This window comes from Chiloscyllium plagiosum, unplaced genomic scaffold, assembly GCF_037043375.1.
Source record: "Chiloscyllium plagiosum isolate Xiang-an unplaced genomic scaffold, Cpla_swu_hap1 HiC_scaffold_42, whole genome shotgun sequence".
Classification (NCBI taxonomy): domain Eukaryota; kingdom Metazoa; phylum Chordata; class Chondrichthyes; order Orectolobiformes; family Hemiscylliidae; genus Chiloscyllium; species Chiloscyllium plagiosum.
This window is the reverse complement of record NW_028270180.1, coordinates 57,941,243-57,951,922: the sequence shown is the minus strand read 5'-3', so window position 1 is coordinate 57,951,922 and position 10,680 is coordinate 57,941,243. Positions and strand designations below refer to the sequence as shown.

The 10,680-nt window shown below is 41.5% G+C and overlaps 1 non-coding gene across 1 annotated transcript; it reads left to right on the top strand.

Moving 5' to 3' along the window:
• Positions 1–10,003: 10,003 nt before the first annotated feature.
• Positions 10,004–10,077, top strand: trnat-agu (transfer RNA threonine (anticodon AGU)). The gene has a single exon. It is a non-coding gene; the product is annotated as a tRNA-Thr (tRNA).
• The last annotated feature ends 603 nt before the right edge of the window (positions 10,078–10,680 follow it).

Here is a 10,680-nt window from a genome sequence, read left to right as displayed (position 1 = left end):
TGTTTTTTAACAGTGGAAAATAGGAGTTTTCTGTCACTCCTACTTTACCAGATTATGAAGTGAGATTAGATTTTTTGGGTGATTCCTTCATTTAGCAGAAGTGCTCACCGCCGTGTCGAAACAGGTTGGGGCTCGAGTCCATGATTACGACGGTTTTAGACAAATCCAATCTGGATTTGGAGAGATTTGAGTTGATTTTTGGTTGGAAAGGTCCAATAAAATTTAAACACGTGCCAATTAGTGGTCCACATCTTTAAAAGAAAATGTGAAGGTGAGAGTTTAATTTCTGTTACTTGTGTTCAGTTAAATGGACAGTGAGATTAATGGCTCTTAATATTGCAAACATCGCTCTGGGATTTGAAGACTATTCCCAAATTTGTTGGTAACGTTCAGAAAGACAGAAATACGACACATGTTTAAATTAGCAAATAGGTTAGAATGTGGTTTAACCAAGGACAAATGGAAAACTGAAAGTGCTAGAGAGTTAATCAAGCAGGTAGGTATGTCAGAGAAGCAAACAAGTGCGGCAGAGTTAGAAAAAAACACTTAAATTACATGTTCGGAAAATGGAGTTCAAAGATAAAGATAAGGAAAGAGAGACACAAAGAGAGAGAGAGATAAAAGATAGAAAGAAGTGAGAAGAGACAGAAAGAGTGAGAGAAGGAAAAAATAGAGTAAAAAGAAATAAAGAGAAGGTGCTGAGCTGAACAAGGGGACATCGAAGACAGGGAAAAAAGAAGAGCGAGAAAATAAAGAAAAAATGAGAGAGAAGTTAATCTTCACAATTTGCACCATATCCAGGAAAGTCAAGTTTACCAGGTGGATATGAAGAGAGAAGATTGTAATACACACAAATATGTTAAAATGCTTTCACATTTTGATGAGAATGATTTAGAAGCTTTCGTTATTTCATTTGAACAATTGATTCGGCATTTGGAGTGTTGAAATTGCGGGAAATGTTCGTTCAAACTAGGTTGGTAGGCAGAGCGAGTGGGCTATGTCAGTTCAGTCAGTTCAGAGTGGAGTCAGTTCAGGTGTCAAGTGATTATGAAGATGTCAAGCACTCTGGTTGTGATTACTTATGAATTCATACCAGATGCGTATCGACAGCCGTTTAGAAAAGTAAGGAAGGAACAAGATCAGACTTATGTTGAGTTGATAGAATTAAAAATCGTAATTTTGATAGTTGGGTGCCGTAGTTACAATAGCCAAGGCCGGCGTGGCTATCAGAGAGATTAATCTTCTGGAGGAGTTTTGAACAACTCACTCTCAGAGATGACAAGAATCTGTGTGGATGAGCAATAACCAATAAGCGAAAATAGCAGCAGAGATGGAAGATGAATACGCACTGTTGCATAAGGCAACGTTCAGCTTTTGACAAGAAATCCATCCTGTGAGGGACAGAAATTTGGAGAAGTACTGATCTCAATCTACAAAACAAAACTAAGAGCACGTTGGCACTAGTCTACAACAGGTTAACAAAGAAGTCCAAGAGGAGGAAAAGGAAGTGATATCCGGCAAGTGTTTCCTCTGTGGTAAAGGAGGACGCATGAAGTCACTGTACTGGTCATTAAATTAAGCCACTGTGGGAAAAGATGCGATGATAGACGCTAAGCCATTAGCATTCGTGAATGTAGTAAGAGAAGCCCCCAAGTAAAATCGAGGAGCTACTGGATAGTGCACAGCTTATATATGGGCTGGGTATAGAGTGAGTCCCTGATCTGGAAAATAATTCATCTCTCTGGGTAAAGTTTACTCAAAAAGAACACAGAGAGAAGGGAAATATGTTACTATTTTCAGAGATACAGGGTCTAGAGGTGAATGGTTTTGCACACGTTCTTACATGTTACCCGAGAGAACAGTGATTTGTGGGATAGTTGGACAGGAATTTAGCTTACATTGTAAGATCAGTTTGGAAAGCAAACTCAAGACAAGTTGGAGCAGTGATCGAGTGTGAGTTCCAGGAATACAGTTTATTATTGGGATCTATTCATCAGTATCCAAGGTGGGAGTGCCACCAGTGTTGTGGAGACACCAACGGAGACCAGGGAATTGAATAGTTAAAAGGTAAATAACCTGGCATGTTTTCAGACTGTGTAGTAAAACGATCCCGCCATCATAGGTCACTGCACGAAGCAGAATGTGAAGAGAAATACGAAGAAATTGAGCTTCAATTAGGGGGCACACTGCTTGATGTAATGGTTCAGGAAAACTGGAACTGACAGGAGGTCAGGCAGAAGTGACTAAATAGGAGGCTAATGGACTTACAAATGAAAGACGAGACAATAACAGATATATATGTCGACGGAAACTCAGAAAACAAGTCAGAGTTTATTCCTGATGGTTATTATTTTAAAATGGACACCATGCAGAAGAGTGCAGGGGAGAACTGGGCTGAAATGCACAAGCTTGTGTTGCAAATACCAAGAAAGGAAGTATTATGGGTAATACATGAACTACAAGTACGAGGTCAATTGTGTGGAAATACGATTCAGGCTGAGGTACGGGAGCATTTATATTGGCCTCAAATGCAATTAGGATGTAAATAACGTTTGCCATACATGCCATGTTTTCCAATAGCTACGTAAGCCACAGCAGTAATAAAAGCAACAACTTTATTGCCAATTAGCACATTGGAAGAAGCTTTCATGCAGGTGATGACTAACTCTGCACATCCCCTCCCCAAATTAGAAGCGAGAAGCAGTGCTTGTTAACCATAATGGAAATGGCAATCAGATTTGCGGAGGCAATTCCATTACGGAGGAAGAAGAAAAAAATAATGGTCGTGGAATCAATAGCTTTCTTCACATGGTATAGGCCACCCAGGAATATTCAATCAAACTAAGGCCACATTTTACTACTCGGCTATCTGACGAAGTGGTGGATGGCTTTGGAATACAGCACTTTAAAACAAGTGCGTTCCATCCTGAATCCCAGGGAGCTTTAGAAAGGAGGCATCAGATGCTGAATACCATGTTAAGAGGGTACTGCCAGGGCTACCCGAATGGATGAGATAAAAGTATCCTATTTGCATTGTTTGCCATTGGGCATGCCCCAAAACAAATCTCCTCAGTTTATGCCCTTTGCCATAATTTTCGGACATGGAGTGAGAGGCCTTTTGAAAATGATTACGGAGTTCATAGGGCCAAAGTAGGAAACCGTGCACTTGGATTATGTATCGGAGGTGATGCAGGGATAAAATCGGGTAGGTGAGTTAGTTAAACAGCACCTGAAGTGGCACAGCGTAGAAAGGTACGGGGGCAGATGAAATCTCTGACATAAGGACGTGTTCCCGTGGGGACGACGTATAACCAGTTGTAACATTCACTCAAAAGCCAGCTGTAGTGCTATTTATCAAATTGAGAAGAAAAGTTGAGTCAGGAAAAACTGTCTCATAAAGATGCTGGATTCAGTGTTGGGGACCCAGCTTCACTTTATATGTAAATGATCTGGAATAAAAGGCTGGTGGCACACTGGCGAAGTTCGTCGATGATACAAAGTTAGAAGAACAGGCAAGTCGTACTGAGGGGTTGGGGAGGCTACAGAAAGACTTGGACAGTTTAGGAGTAAGGTGCAAGATATAGCTGATGAAATTTAATGTGAGAGAATGCGAGGTCTTGCACTTTGGAAAAAAAGAACACAGGCAAGAACTACTTTATGAACGGTGAGAAAATTCATAAAGCCAAGACACAATGGGACCTGGGAGTGCTAGTACACTGCAGAGAGACTTGCAGGTTGAGTACGTGGTTAAGAAAAAAATGCGTTCTTGTCATTTATATCGTGAGCTTTGGAATGTAAAAGCAGTGAGTTGCTACGAAGACGTTATAAAGCTCTGGTTAAGCCCCATTTAGAATACTGTGTCCTATTGTGGACCAGACCTTAAAAGGACATGCTGGCACGAGAGCTTCTCCAGCGTAGATTCACACAGATGATCGCTGGAATGGTATGTCTAACAAACGATGAATCGTTGAGGATGCTAGGATTGTATTCGTTCGAATTCAGAAGGCTGAGGGGAGATCTAATAGAAACATACAAGATGGCTTGGAAAAGGTGGACGCTAGGGAATTGTTTCTGTCTCGTGAGGATACTAGGAATCGTGGGCCCAGCGTTAGACTTAGAGGGGGTCAACTTAAAAAAGGAAATGCGGAGACATTTCATCAGCCAGAAAATGGCGGGCCTGTGGAATTCAGTACCACGGAGCACAGTGGAGGCGGGGGCATTAAATGTCTTCAGTGCAGAGATTGATAAATTCTCAATCTCACAAGGAATTAAGAGATACGAGTAGGTGGCGTTGAAATGGCCATCAGTCATGATTGAATGGTGGAGAGGACTCGATTGTCCAAATGGCCTTACTTCCACTCCTATTTCTTATGGTCTAATGGTCTTATGCGGATAGAAGAAAACTGGGACGGGCACGTTGAAACCTTGTTACAACAGAGAGAGGGCACTGAAAAAAAAGAGTTAATTACTGCCCCACAGAGTGAGAAAACAAATTCAGATGATGGGGATTTTGATGGACCGCAACTTAAACAATAAGGATGTCCTTGAAGACTGTGAAACGTCAGTGAGCTAACTGTCTCAGGAGAAAAAAAAAGCAGTTGAATGATCGCAGCAGTATGACGACAATTGCAAGAATAACATGGGGAGGACTTATGCCATTGTACATGGGCGAGAAGTAGTGAATGCTGTTCTGATAAAATAACACCCCTATAGGATTAATCCTTTCTAACCACGCAACTGTGAAAAGAAGTGGATGGGAACTCAACAAAAATATCACCGAACCGAGTCAGACTGTATCGAGAAATTTGGATAAGCCAGTTACATTAGGAAGTGGGAACTACTGCGTAGTGATGGGCAGATACCTCTATCAGAGAAATACAAAGAGGTTTCAGTGTTTCTGACCTCAAATAGTACATCAATTCAAAGTAATGCACTTTGGAATGAAAAATGCACCAGCCACATTCCAAAGGCTCATGACCTTATGACTTATGGCTGCGTTAGGAAACCGTGCAGTCCATCTCGATGATGTAGTGATCATTTAGTGAGTCATGGGGAGATCACATGCTGCAGTTGGCAGAGCTCTTTGAACGATTAGGAGAAGCAAAACTAGTAATAAACTGAAGGAAATCAACATTCACGAAAGCAGAGGAGAGGTTCTTGTTCCATAACATCGGTCATGCAATTTGGACACCAACAACATATGCGTTGGAGCTGTACTGCTGTTCGAAGATCATGATGGAATTGAACGCTAGTTGTTTACTGCACACGAAACTTCACCAGAGAAAATATTCTACCATCGAAAAAAAGAATTATTGAGTTTCGTACTGGCCTTCCAACAGTTTAATGTTTATGTGACAGATTAAAATCCTTTTATATTCTTGGAACGAATAAAAGACAAGAATGTGAGTTTTATCCGTTGGGGTCTTTTGTTGCAGACTCTTAATTTAGACATTGTACATGTTATGGCTCATAATAGTTTGGTTATAGGTGCGTTATTGCTGATTTAACAGAAAAACTATAGATAAGATTGAACGGAAAACAATATGTTGTATATATGTGTGCGTGTGTGTGTGTCTGTGTGTGGGCGTGCACGCACGCAGGAATTATTATGAAGTAACATTAAGGCCCAACGCATTTCTTTGCAATGGTGGATAAATCCTGAAAAAAAATCTTTTCACTGTAATGGTTCCTATCGTTTTCGTAAGTGGAGAGATGTTATAAAGTTGCGGGTGTCAAATGCACATTAAAAAGAGAGGGAAGGCTGTTTGGCAATGAGAGCTTGCAGGTACCAATCACGTGACTGACCAGCAGTATCAGAGTGTACTGGAAATTTGAAAATATACCATATTTCATTGTGAAACAAATACCCGAATATGGGTTCTTGTTTTTGCAATGATTCAAATTGATAAAAAATCAGTTTAATTTATGCCCCAACAAATTAAAAACTGATTATTTTGAATTTATTGTTTTGCAAATATCATAACACTGATATGATCCACTGCTTGACAGTTAGGCAGAGTGAGACTAAATGTCATCAATAGAGTAAACTGTCCACAAATCATTCCCGATCGAAGGTCATTTTTCATACGAAGCATCCTTGCATGAAAATATCGAAATGACCCAGGGAGACCTATAGCCAGAGCGAGATGGAAACTGTCAGTGAAAGCCGTTGTGTGGTTTTGAAATTAAGTTGATGTAATTTTAATGCATGGTTATTGGAAAAGTATGTTGCTGCACAGTTGAAGCCCAATAACAATTAGTTACGAGAAACTAGGTTCAAAGTTGGAAATAGTTTTGCTAAATGTTCACTTGTAGAGTTAAGGAAAACATTGAATTTTTAAAATGTACTGGAATTTAGGAGTTCTTTGTCACTCATACTGCGACAAATTCTGAGGCGAGGCCAGCTTCCTGGGTGTTTGGTTTGTTCAGCAGGAGAGTTTATCACCATGTCGAAGCAGTGTCAAGCAAAACAAAGCTGACACAACCATTAACCGCAGAATATCCTGAAATGTTAACAGAATAATCTCAGTGATTCCTATAGGCAGGGACTACTGAACTGCCTTCTCATGCATCATGTGCAACAACGACATTATGTTTTTTTTTTCTGTCACTGGCTTTGGGAGTTTGTGGTGGAAGTTGTACGAGAGGATTAACGTTGTCAGCATTCCAGTGATATGTTATCGTTAGTTATTGCTTATCTGCAGTTGATAAATATACATCTGATAAATATCTATCTTCTGATAAATATACATTCTTGTTTAATTTAGAAATTAAATCCCTGCATTCTGTACGTGTTTCTGTATTTGTAAACAGATATATATGTATGTGTATATATACATAAACACACACACACGCACACACACATACAGCCAGATCTGATTGCCATTGCAGTAATTACTGAGGCTAATTGCATCTGTGTTAGCCATGTGAATTGGAAAATATGTGAGCTCGGGAACAGGCAACTGCAATTTGCTGACGACAATAAGACAATAACTATCCAAAAGTTCAGAATGTTTGACGACGAGCAGAAGTGCATTGGCATAGTCGGGTCTGGTAATAGGGTCACAGAGATGTACAGCATGGAAACGGACCCTTCAGTCCAACCTTTCCACAGCGACCAGATATCCCAACCCAACATAGTCCCACCTGCCAGCACCTGGCCCATATCACTCCAAATTCTCCTTATTCATATACCCAGCCACATGCCTCATAAATGCTGCAATTCTACCACCCTCTACTACATCCTCTGGCAGCTCATTCCATAGAGGTACCACCCTCTGCGTGAAAACGTTGCCCCTTAGGTCTCTTTTATATCTTTCCCCTCTCACTCTAAACCTATGTACTCTAGTTCTGGACTCCACGACCTCAGGAAAAAGACTTTGTCTATTTATCCTATCCATGCCACTCTTAATTTTGTAAACCTCTATGAGGGCACCCCTCAGCCTCCGACGCTCCAGGAAAAACAACCCCAGCCTCTACCTGTAGCTCAAACCCTCCAGCCCTGGCAACATCCTTATAATTTTTTTCTGAACCCTTTCAAGTTTCACAACAGCTTTCCGATAGGAAGGAGACCAGAATTGCACGCAATATTCCAACAGTGGCCTAAACAATGTCTTTGTACAGCCGCAACATAACCTCTCAACTCCTGTACTCAATGCTCTGACCAATAAAGGAAAGCACACCAAACGCCTTCTTCACTATCTTATCTACCTGCGACTCCACGTTCAAGGAGCTACGAATTGGCACTCCAAGGTCTTTTTGATCAGCAACACTCCCTCGGACCTAACCAATAAGTGCATAAGTCTGCTAATACTTGCTTTCCGAAAATACAAGACCATGAATTTATCTGAATTAAACTCCATCTGCCACTTCTCAGCCCATTGGTACATCTGGTCAGATCCTGCTATAATCTGAGGTTACCCTGTTCGGTGTCCACTGCACCTCCAATTTTGGTTTCACCTGCAAACTTACTAACTGCATCTCTTATGTTCGCATCCAAATCATTTATATCAATGACAAAAGGTTGAGGACCCAGCACTGATCCTTGTGGCACTCCACTGGTCAAAGGCCTCGAGTCTGAAAAGCAACCCTCCACCTCCACCCTCTGTCTTCTACCTTCGAGCCGGTTCTGAATTCAAATGGTTGGATCTCCTCACCTTGCTAAACAGTCTTCCATGAGGAATATTGTCGACCTCCCTTACTGAAGGACACATAGATCCCGTAAACCACTCTGCCCTCATCAATCCTCTGTTAATTCTTCAAAAAAGAACTCATTCAATTTATGGAGACATAATTTCCCACTCATCACGCCATTGCTGATCATCCATATTCAGTCTTGCATTTCCAAATACATTCAATCCTGTATCTCAGGATGCCGTCCACAACTTTCCCACCGCCGACGTCAGACTCACAGGTCTGCAGTTGTCTGGCTTTTCCTTACCTCCTTTCTTAATTAGTGGTATCATATTAGCCAGCCTCGTCTTATGGCACCACAGCTGTGTTTATCGGTGGCACAATTTTCAGCAAGTGATCCATAAATCACTTGACTCACTTTTCACAGAGTTCCGTGGTGCTACCTGATCACGTCACGGGGATTTATTAACTTTTAGCCAGTCCAATACATCCGGCACTTCCTCATCTGTAACACAGTCTTTTTTACTGCAGATAACACTGATATGATCCACTGCTTGATTTTTAGCCCGAGATCTGGAATCAGACGAGTGTCACGACACCCTTATTTGTGCTGCCTGCTCACCGGAGACCAGCGCGTCAAAATGAGGCCCTGTGACCACCAGCCTGTTCTGTGCCTTCTTGTAGTACATCTGCTGAACAACATCAGATTATCGCAGCTCCGCTTTCTTCACATTGAAACGCAGGGTGATAATATGAACTGTTTTGAAACTTGGAGAGAGCAACTTTGCAGGTGAAGTTTGTGATGGAATCAACGACAGACAGAAGAGTGTCTAAAAGTCAGGTTGTAAGTTTTATAGTCAGCATCACAGGAGGTCCCTGTTTAGGAGTCCGAGTTTGTATCACACAGACCTGGATATAATTCCCACTCATGGAATGAAGTTTTATTTCTCTTTTTGTGAATTATTCTAATGAAAACAAATTTTTGCTTGCATGCAGAGCACACACTCAGATCCTGCCAGAATCAGTCAGTAATTGTTTCCATCCATACATAACGACAAAGGGAGCAGACACACCGTAAACGACCACCGCAAATCCCCCTCCAATCATATCACCTTTAAGAGTTGGAAGTATCTCGCTGATCCTTCAGAGTCGCTGAGCGTAAATCCTGGAACACCACCCCTCTCCCGAAGCGATATAATGGCTGCATAACTGTGCTGAGGAGTTGAAAGCTTCAGGAAAGTAATTCATCCCCTCCATCATTGTGGTAATTCTGGATATGCAGTGAATCCTATCCCATTGAGTGACGACTGTACTCCAGGAATCCGTTTCGAAAAGTTAACGGTTCCTATCAGACATCTGCAATCGTTTGAATAAGTTGGGAAGTGGACGAAGACAGTGAAATAAAGTGATAGACAATGATGCCTGGGAGGCATAAAGCAGGAAGTGAGCGCCGCACCGGGGCAGAAAAACTCAGTGTTGGTGCCAATGGGTCAGCTTTTACTGCCCGATGTTTATACTTACTTACACATTACACCTAGTCAATTCACCACAATGACCTTGTTCCTCTTGATTTGTAATCTCATCTGTGTGTATTAACGAGGTTCATGGGCCCTGACAGGATGAACACATCCTCTTTCTCCTGTCAGTTTAACCAAGTGAAAGTGCCCGTTTTAAATGAATGCAGGAGGAGATTATGTTTTTCTGTACCTTATCAGTGGAGAATTTTCAGCTGTAAACTGCTAGTATTTGAAAATTCGAGGATTGATTGCAATTTTCTGTGAGAAACATTGATCCGAAAACATATGTCCAAGTACTGTGAGGAATTGGTAAAGCAACTTCACATATGGATGAGCAAGGCCATTGGTAGTGTGGCGCCGTGGCTTAGCTGGTTAAAGCGCTTGTCTAGTAAACAGGAAATCCTGGGGTCAAATCCCAGCGGTGCCTACTGTTTGCATTTGGGTTTGGTCTTTCAAGTCTTCACGAAAGTCACTCAGCGTCTTTTTGGACTTTCACCCTGGTATCATTCCGTGATCCAGGTTAAGTTCCAACAGTGAATGCCATGTGCTCTATATTCCGAACTATTCCTTATGTCTGTGGTTTCTTTCCATTATTCCACAAGCACTTCTGCTTCTCCTCCTCTTTTATTACCCCTCCTTCACTCCCAGTTTGGTCGGAATAACGAGATGAGGCAGGAGACGTTGCAGATTTGCCGGGGAATTTTGTGGTAATGGCAGAGACATCACCAGCTGATCACTCTCATTCTCTGTTGTCACCGTTCATACATTTAAACCAACACTATATACATCGTTGCTCTTCTTTATTTGTAGTATAATTCCTTTTTTGTCTTGTGGATTAGGAATTCTATTTTGAATTCGAAACAGTCATAATTGTTTGAGGAAGAAGTGTCGCCTTACCTGGTTTGAAGTGACAGACACATTATCCGGAGAATGTGAGCCCAGTTCTACACATTCCAGTCAGGGGGCAAAAAGCCTCTTCGCAGCTGTACAATCAAACTGTCTCAAAATGTCAGACGTTTCATAAAGCCGA